The sequence below is a fragment of the Hordeum vulgare genome, chromosome 2H (assembly GCF_904849725.1).
Source record: "Hordeum vulgare subsp. vulgare chromosome 2H, MorexV3_pseudomolecules_assembly, whole genome shotgun sequence".
In the NCBI taxonomy this organism is placed as follows: Eukaryota; Viridiplantae; Streptophyta; class Magnoliopsida; order Poales; family Poaceae; genus Hordeum; species Hordeum vulgare.
In genome coordinates this window covers 360,357,929-360,366,893 of record NC_058519.1, presented here as the reverse complement: position 1 = coordinate 360,366,893, position 8,965 = coordinate 360,357,929, and positions in this window count along the sequence as shown.

Genomic DNA, 8,965 nt, shown 5'->3' with positions numbered 1-8,965 from the left:
AGAATGATTCTGCCAGGAAAACTTCCCTCCGAGAGGGGGAAATCGAAGCCATTGTCATCACCAACATTTCATCCTTCATGGGAGGACCAACCTTCATCAACATATTCACCAACACCATCTCATGTCAAACCCTAGCTCACCTCTTGTATTCAATCATTGTCTCAAAACCTGAGATTGGTACCTGCGGATTACTGGTAGTCTTGATTACATCTTGTAGTTGATACTAGTTCGTTTACTTGGTGGAAGATAATATGTTAAAATCCTTTATAATATTTATTATACATATGATCTTGAACATGGTGATGATTTGTGAGTAGTTGGTTTTGTTCTCGAGGATAATGGAGAAGTCTTGTTATGAGTAATCATGTATAGTTGGTATTCGTTTGATATTTTTATGATATGTATGTTGTTGCTTCCTTTAGTGGTGTCATGTGAACGTCGACTACATGACACTTGAGCATCTTTTGGCCTAAGGGGAGGAATTGTAGACTAATAAGTATATGATCGGTTTCTAGAGTGACAGAAGCTTAAACCCTAGTTTATGCGTTATTTCATCACGGGCTGGTTTGGATCCACGTGTTTCATGTTATGGTTAGATTTATCTTAATTATTCATTTGTAGTTGTGGATGCTTGCGAGAGGGGCAATCATAAGTAGGTTGCTTGTTCAAGTAAGAACAACACCTAAGCACCGGTCCAATGTGACAGCCCCAATGCATTCCTTTCTCCTCTTGTATTTCGTTCCTTGTAAGGCGACCTTGTTATGGTGATCAAGTGGTTTGAGTTAATGGTGTCTTCATTTCATGTGCATCATGGCATCTTGCATAGCATCAATTCTTGTTCTTGTTCTATTTTGCGTTGCTTGTGGCACCTTGGTATGAAGTCTGAAGTGCATGGTGTGAATGTGCCTTGGTGTTTGCAATATGATTGGGTGCAGCACGATCAACCTCAAAACCCCTTGTGCACCATAGTTTCAAAACTTCTCTCCCCTTTCCAATTATTTTGTGGAAGATTTAAAAGCTTATGTTTTTCCCCTATAAAAAAGTTCCTCCTTTTCTAAAATTCTTCTTGGTAATTGTGAAGGCAACCGCTCTGGTTTTATTTTTATTTTCCTTCTGGTTTCATTTAAAAACAGGGTCCATTTAAAAATAAAGGCATTTAATTTTGGTCTCTTAAAATGCCCCACTTATTTTTATAAATAGTGGCAACATTTTAGAAGACCAAAATATTTTATTTTAACTCCTTTTCTTCTAGCCTCTAGCATTTATTCAAAGTCTGTTTTTATTTTATTTTTTTGCGAAGGGGTTTTTCAACCAGAGAGAGGAGCTCCCAAGTGCGTAGCTTTCGGCCAAGGCCTGCCTGACGATGCTTTATTCCTCCTCGCTGTCGTCATCCTCTGTACGACCGCAGATCCACCACCGACCCCCCTCTTCCTTGATCGGGCGTCCAGGAGGGCGAGCCTCGAGGGTATATGCGGCCCCAACCACCCCTCTCCTAACTCTAGCCCTTGCCTTCTCCCCCACTCTTCCCCTAGCGACCGTCAGGGCCCCACAGCCGCCATGGAGAGCTTCAACCAGCTCGTTGTCGGCGTAGGGGTGCGTCTCCCCAACCCTACCACGAGCAAGAGGACGCCAGGGGCGTTCTATTTTTTTAGAAGATCCGGCGCCACGGGCACCTTCCACGACGCCCCGACGACCGGCTCCTTCCTCAACTCTGGCGAGCACCTCCTGTAGCAGATCGACGATAGCTCCTCTCCATCGTGCCGGATCATCTTCTCTACCCTCTCGGTGAGCAGCCGATCATCACCCCTGTTATTTGCATATGAATAGCATAGCGCCTCGGGTTGCTTGCCTCAGCCGCCGTGGCTCTGTAGCATAGCAAAGCAACGACAGTGAAGTAGCATCTGCATCAGCAGCAGTGCTAGCAGCAGCAGCAGCAGGGCCTAGCGGTAGCAATGCTCGAGCACATAGCAGATCCCCCGCGTAGCAGCCGGTGCGTGCATGCCAGCGTGCACTAGTGAGAGACGTCGTCGGGGCCCCTCTGTTATCAAAGTAAAGACGCCCTTGTTTTGATTTCTTCTAGGGTGGATCCTCTATCAGATCAGATCCACCTCGCTAGCCCGACTGGTACGATGCGTTCGTTGTGACCACAGGTTCGAACCCGAACGCCCCACCTTTTATTTACTTTTGGTTTTCTTCCTTTCTGTAGCAGCTGCGGTGATAAGTCACCTCTTGTGTTTCCTCTGATGGGTCAGTAGCTGCAGCATAGCCCAGTGGCAACCAAGCCGCCCGTGGCGCAAGAGGTCGAGGTTTAAGCCCTCGCGTTTTGGGATTTTTTCCGCTCTTAGAGCATGGCAGTTCCGCTAGATAGGGTTTCCCTCCCCACTTATAGCAAATAGCCCCGTATAACACAGTGGTGCTTGCCTCTGTATGCACAGAGAGGTGGTGGGTTCAAACCCCACAACTCCCTTTTGATTTTGTCTGTTAATTGATGTGTTGTGCCACTCACAAGTGGGCCACAGGGCCCACATGTCATGCACTCGGGCCCTGGCACCTATGACCAGTGGGCCCCCCGTCAAATTAGGTTTGTAGTATTTTTTATTTCTGTTTGATGTGCTAATTCCATTTTTGGTTGATCCAAAAAAAAAAGTCCCTAAATGGAATTTGCCTAATGTGATATATATATACCAAATCTGGCATATCAAGAACACCCCTGTTCTTGACATAAGTAGTTTATGTTCCTTTGTAGTTTTTTTGCCTAATGTGATATATATATACCAAATCTGGCATATCAAGAACACCCTTGTTCTTGACATAAGTAGTTTATGTTCCTTTGTAGTTTTTCTTTATTGTTTTGTGTTGTTTTGTGCATGCAAGTATAGCAGTATGATATATGGATTTGGGGTAGAACAACCACAAGAATCCAATTGTAGCACTGGATTTCAGTTTTGAGGAGTTCTACAAAAATGGCATTTTTATGAGGTGGCACCTTGCCATTTGAGTAGGATTGTTTGTGTGCATATTTTGAAGTTTGTGCATACATGCATCATATTGGTTGTTGCATAATCTCTTGTTGGTGTTTATTGGGTTATTGTTTCTTTTGGGTAGCTACTAGGTATGGAAACGAGTTCGAGGAGTCCGGTGAGTTCATGCAGGAAGATCAGGAACAGTTCCACTCTGAAGATTTCATACGAAAGATGATCGTGACCTTGACACCGTTTCTAGCTTTGTTATGCTTAGTTGATTCGTTTCCATCATTATACTCCGCTTCCTACCACCTGATATATAATCCATCAAACATTGCCATGAAACCTCTAACACTTCCCCTTCTAGCAAATATTGTTTGGCTAGGTTAGGCTTGCCGAACCATTTTATTAGCGTTGCTAGTTGTAGGTGCAAGCTGGTCCATGTGATAACATGGGAAATTGATATCATCTTATTTATATGCTCTTTAATTAATGCACCTATATACTTGCTTAATAGCAGAAGGCCTGGCCTTTTGCCGGGTGATTTGTTCCGATGTTGCCGCCTTAGTTTCCGCTACCGGTGTTTTATTCCATAACTGGGCGCTCCTAACACGTTGGGGGTTGTTATGGGGACCCCCTTAGTAAATCATTTAGTATTAAGGCTTGTCTGGCAAGACCCAACTTTGGTCTCAATTTGCTAACAACTTAATAATAAAAAAGCATGGGGAATAGCTACCCCGAGGAACTTAATCAACCCCCCGGGCCAGTGCTCCTCGTGAGTGTTGGTCCAAACTAGAGCATCGTGCGGGGCCAACCCGGGGCAACTCGGGAGATTTCTATACGGCCACCGTACGTTTCGCTTATCTCGCGTGTCGTGAGACTGAGATACGCGGCTCTTATCGGGTTCGTCCACACATCGGGTGGTCTTGCTGGACTTGTCTTACTTTAGCGATATATGTTGCGCATTGGGATTCCGGTGAGACTTTGGGTCTTCTCAAAGTTGAGGGTTTCCTCTAAGGAATTCGACGAGATCGCGAGCTTCGTGGCCGAGGATTTCTATGCGGCCTATTGTAATTTGTGATGGATTAGTTGGAGAACCCCTGCAGGGTTAGATCCTTCGGAAAGCCGTGCCCGCGGTTATGTGGCAATCATGGATATTTTGTTAACATTTCGTTCTAGATAACTTAATTTAAAACTTTCCAACTCTGTGCGTAACCGTGACTGTTTTCTTGAGAGTTCCTTCTCTGATCAAGAACACAATGGGGTTATGAATGATGTAAGTAGGTGTTCAGGCTCACTTAGTGATCATTCTTAGTTTCGACCGCCACACGTAGACCACATATCTATACTTCTTGTTCAATGTAAGTTAGCCACCATAAATGCTTAGGTTGCTGCAAACTCATACACATACCCCATCCTCACCTACTAACTTAGTTAGATTCGATACAAAGGTCATGAGATTGATGAGTCCCTATGGCTAACAGATTACAACAACCACCAATAGGTATAGGTAACCCAGATTCAGAATCTCCCGAAGATACCCATATGAAGTGGGAGTTTGACGAGGACAATGGCACACTGTACGTTACGTATCCCGAGGACTAGAGGCACTTGGTCGTGATCATGGGCCTAGCAAGATGGGATAGAATTAGCTTTTGTCATTTATCTTGTCCGTAGTTGGACCCTGTTTTCCATTTGAATAATGTATGATTGTGTGACTCTGTAATTTAGCTTATGGAGAGTGTAAGCCAAATCTTATTACTCTTCCATCTATTATAATGCAATGTTTATCCTTCTTGTGAAACGCTTAGATCCGCATCTTTCCCTTTTTGAGGTCTCACCCCCGAATAAGGAAAGTGTCGCATCTTAGTCGTTACATCCACCCACGTATAAAATTATAAAAGTAATGAACGCGAATCAACTCAACATGATGCACATGACTAGATGGAAATTTGCATGTGTCCTCGAGGGCACTTTCCCCTGTATAAGTCAATTTTCATGCTTGTCCTTTGCGACAAAAAGGATTGGGACACCTTTCTACACACTTCCTGCTTTTGTTACTTGTCACTCAAGATGGGAACGGGCTGGGTCGGCCCGCCGGGTTACTGACCCTGCCCTAAAAGTCAAAGATAATGGGTCAGGTGGGTTGGCCTTGAATCATATATGGGTCAGTGGAGACGGCTCCGTGCGACCCGATGAGTCAGACGGGTCGACCCATCTGAACCAATGAGACAGAAAACAACAGGCATGTATATATATATTGCCTAAATGGGTCAGTACGTGAGGCCATTTCATATCCTCGTGTTAGAGCACCTGAAGTTCTGAACCAAGGACGCATGAACAACGTGCATGCATGCATATAGGCATATAGCACAGCGTTCATGCATACATGCAGGCATATTGCCTCGGCCAGTGCACTATGGCTAATTATTTCCCGTAATGAGACATCTAATGACGTGTACATCAGCTCATCTCTGTGCAGACATGATGAGTTAAAAATCGAGAGAGGAAGAGGACGGGATGAGTAATACATGAGGACACCAAACGTGTGTGAAAAATGCTAAATTTTGGGTCGGCCACGTGTATCCAATGGGTCACCGAGGCCAGAAAATTATAATGAAATGGGTCGACCCATGGCCTCGCCTATTGATCTTGGGGCTACCGGGCCAGGTCCAAGGCCAGGTCTGCGTCGACCCATTCCCATCTTGACTTGTCACTTGTTACAAATTATCTTGCTACAAAACTAACTGTCACTGTTGCTCACAACATTTGCATAGAATACCTTGCTAAAAACTATTTATCATTTCATGCTGCTCCTCTTCGATTTCAACACACTTACTTATCGAAAGGACTACGATTAATCCTCTATACTTATGGGTCATCATAGAGTTAGGTCAGGAAACGCTAGGGGGTGATTCCAAGCCATCAAGGCACGCCAACCCCCGTGGGCACGCCCTGTTGGCTTGGCACCACCTCATGTGGTTTCTAGCGTCCTTATGATGATTTCAGGTCTTATTTGGTCCCAAAAAAATTCATTCATTTGGACATTGTTTGGTACTGATTTTCTAAAAATCCAAAAACACATAGAAAACAACAACTGACACTAGGCACCAGGTTAATATGTTAGTTCCCAAAAATGATATAAAACAACATATAAATGCATATAAAGCATCCAATAATGATAATATAATGGCATGGAACAATAAAAAATATACATGTGTTGGATATGTATCATTGATGCTCCACAAATTCTCGTGGTTCTCGAGAACCTAGGTTACAAAACCACAACTCGTTCTCGCACTAATTTGGCTAACTCTTGTGGTAGTTTCCCCTTTGTCTCATTAACAAAACCTACCAACTATGAGTATGCCATGAATGATCGCTAATGGATGAATGCCATACAAGAGGAGTTGGTGATGTTCAAATTAAATGATCGATGCGAATTGATCTATCGACCGAATCCCAAGAAGCACGACATTATCGGCACCGAGTGGATTTTTCGGAATAAGAAAGATGAAAATGGCATTGTTGGTCAAAACAAAGCACTTCGTGTCGCTCAAGGGTATACATAGATATAATAAATTGATTTTGGCAAACCATATGCTCCTATTACACACCTTTAGGCAATTCACATTTTACTGGCATATGCAAATTACAACAATATATTGCTTTATAAAATGGATGTGAAGGATGTTTTCCTCAATGGTGTCATTGATGAAGAAGTATATGTTAGGCAGCCACCTGGCTTTGAAAAGCCTCAATTCCCTAACAAAGTTTTCGTGTTGAAAAAAGGCTCTATATGGGCTCAAGTAAGCCCCTCAAGCCTGGTATGATACCTTGAACTTTTTTATCCTTGATAAGGCACTCAAGCCAAGATCCAGTGACTCCACACTATTCATTCATGCTTATAACTGTGCTCTTTTCGTGGTCAACTTCATGTGGATGATATTATCTTTGGTTGTACTAACAATGCTTGCAACATGGAATTCAGACGAATGATGTCCAAGAAGTATCAAATGTGTATGATTGGTGAACTCAAGTTCTTTCTCAGACTTCAAATTCGTCAATAGGAAAATGGGATATTGATATGTCTCCAACGTATCTATAATTGTTGATTGCTCCATGCTATAATATTATCATTTTAGGATACTTTTTGGGCATCTATTTCTTGATTCATATTATTTTTGAGCATTGACCTATTAACCCAGTGCCAAGTGCCAGTTGCTATTTTCTGCATGTTTTTGGCTTTCCGGGTTTACAGTACCAAATAGAGTCCAAATACCATACCACGAAACTTTTTGATGATTTTTTCTGGACCAATAGAAGACCTGGAAGCTTCGAGAGAAGACCGCATGTTGCTCGAGGGTCCCGCAAGCCAAGAGGGCACGCCTAGGGGGGTGGCCACGCCCCATTAGCTTGTGGACCCCCTCGGCTCTCTTAACCTTGTTCTCTAGCTTGGAAATTATCATATATTCAAAAAAACCTAGGGGAGCTCACAAAACACGTTTTCTGACGCCGCAAGTCTATGTTCCACCGTGTGTCCATCTGGAGCCCTGAACTGGAGGGGCGATCCATCATAGATGGCCTCTACATCAACCTTGCTACTCGATGTGTGAGTAGTCTACTATAGACATACGAGTCCATAGCTAGTATCTAGATGGCTCTCTCTCTATGTTCTTCAATACAAAGTTCATCGCATATTTGCGACGGTCTATTTAATGTTATCATTTTGTGCGGTGCATTTGTTGAGATTCGATGAATTGTGGGTTTATGTTCGGGTTATTAATGATAAAGATTTGAGGCTTAACTAAATTATTATTTGATTATTATTTGCATGGTTATTATAGCTTCATAAATCTCTTCAATCTATTTTGTTTGTTTGTCCAACTAGATTGATCTATCTTCAGTGAGAGGGGTGTGTTGTTTTGGGTTCGATCTTGTGGTGCTCAATCCCACTGACAAAAAGGGACATGACACATATTTTTATTGTTTCCACTCAGGATAAAGTGATGGGGTTGATTCATATTAATTGGATTTTCTTTGTCTACATCATGCCATTGTTCTCCAATCATTACTCTGTTTTGCTTAATACTCTAGATGCATGCTAGATAGCAGTCGATGGGTGGAGCAATAGTAGTAGATGTAAGCAAGCGCCAGTCTACTTTCTTATCGACGTGATGCCTACATACACATAATAATTGCCGTGAATAAATATTGTATAACTATGCGCTTTTTCTATAATTGCCCAATAGTAATTTGTTTGCCCACCATATACATTCTTCGAGAGAGATGCCACTAGAGAACACTATGCCCCTCTGGTCTATTCACATGTAAATTTTCAAACGCTACTATTTCCTCCAAGCCTTTATTTACTTTTATATATTTTAATAATTTATATATATCCAACTATGGTCTACACTACTTATCCGCTTGCAAGTAACGAGTTCAAGGGGATTGACAACCCTCTTGTCCGCATTGGGTGCAAGTGCTTGCTCTTTTGTGTGTAGGAGATGCGGATGGGAGTTGCATGGTCCTCTTATTGGTTGGACAACCTTGGTTCTCACCGAGGGAAATACTTATCTATACTATGTTGCATCATCCCCTCCTCTTCGGTGCAAAACCCAACGCAGATCACACGTATCAGGAAGGATTTCTCGCACCGTGGTCGGGGAGTATCACCAACTTAGTGTCAAATTAGATTCACACAAATTATCAGTCACTTGTTATCTTTTCATTTCATTTTATATTTTTATTTCTATAAAAAATAAAAAATAAAAAATATTTACGTTTGTTAGTTTGCTTGTTACGTTGACTAGTTGCTTGCTTGAAGTTGTTATCATGTGTGAGTGTGAAATTAGTGATGCTTCTGACTGTAGTGCGGAAGCTTTTGAATATCCAACTTCACCTTGTAATGAGAATCCTAAAAGAAATTTTGATGAGGCCGCTATAGAAAAACTTGATAACCTTGTGGATGATGAACTTCTAAAGGAGAACCTATTATG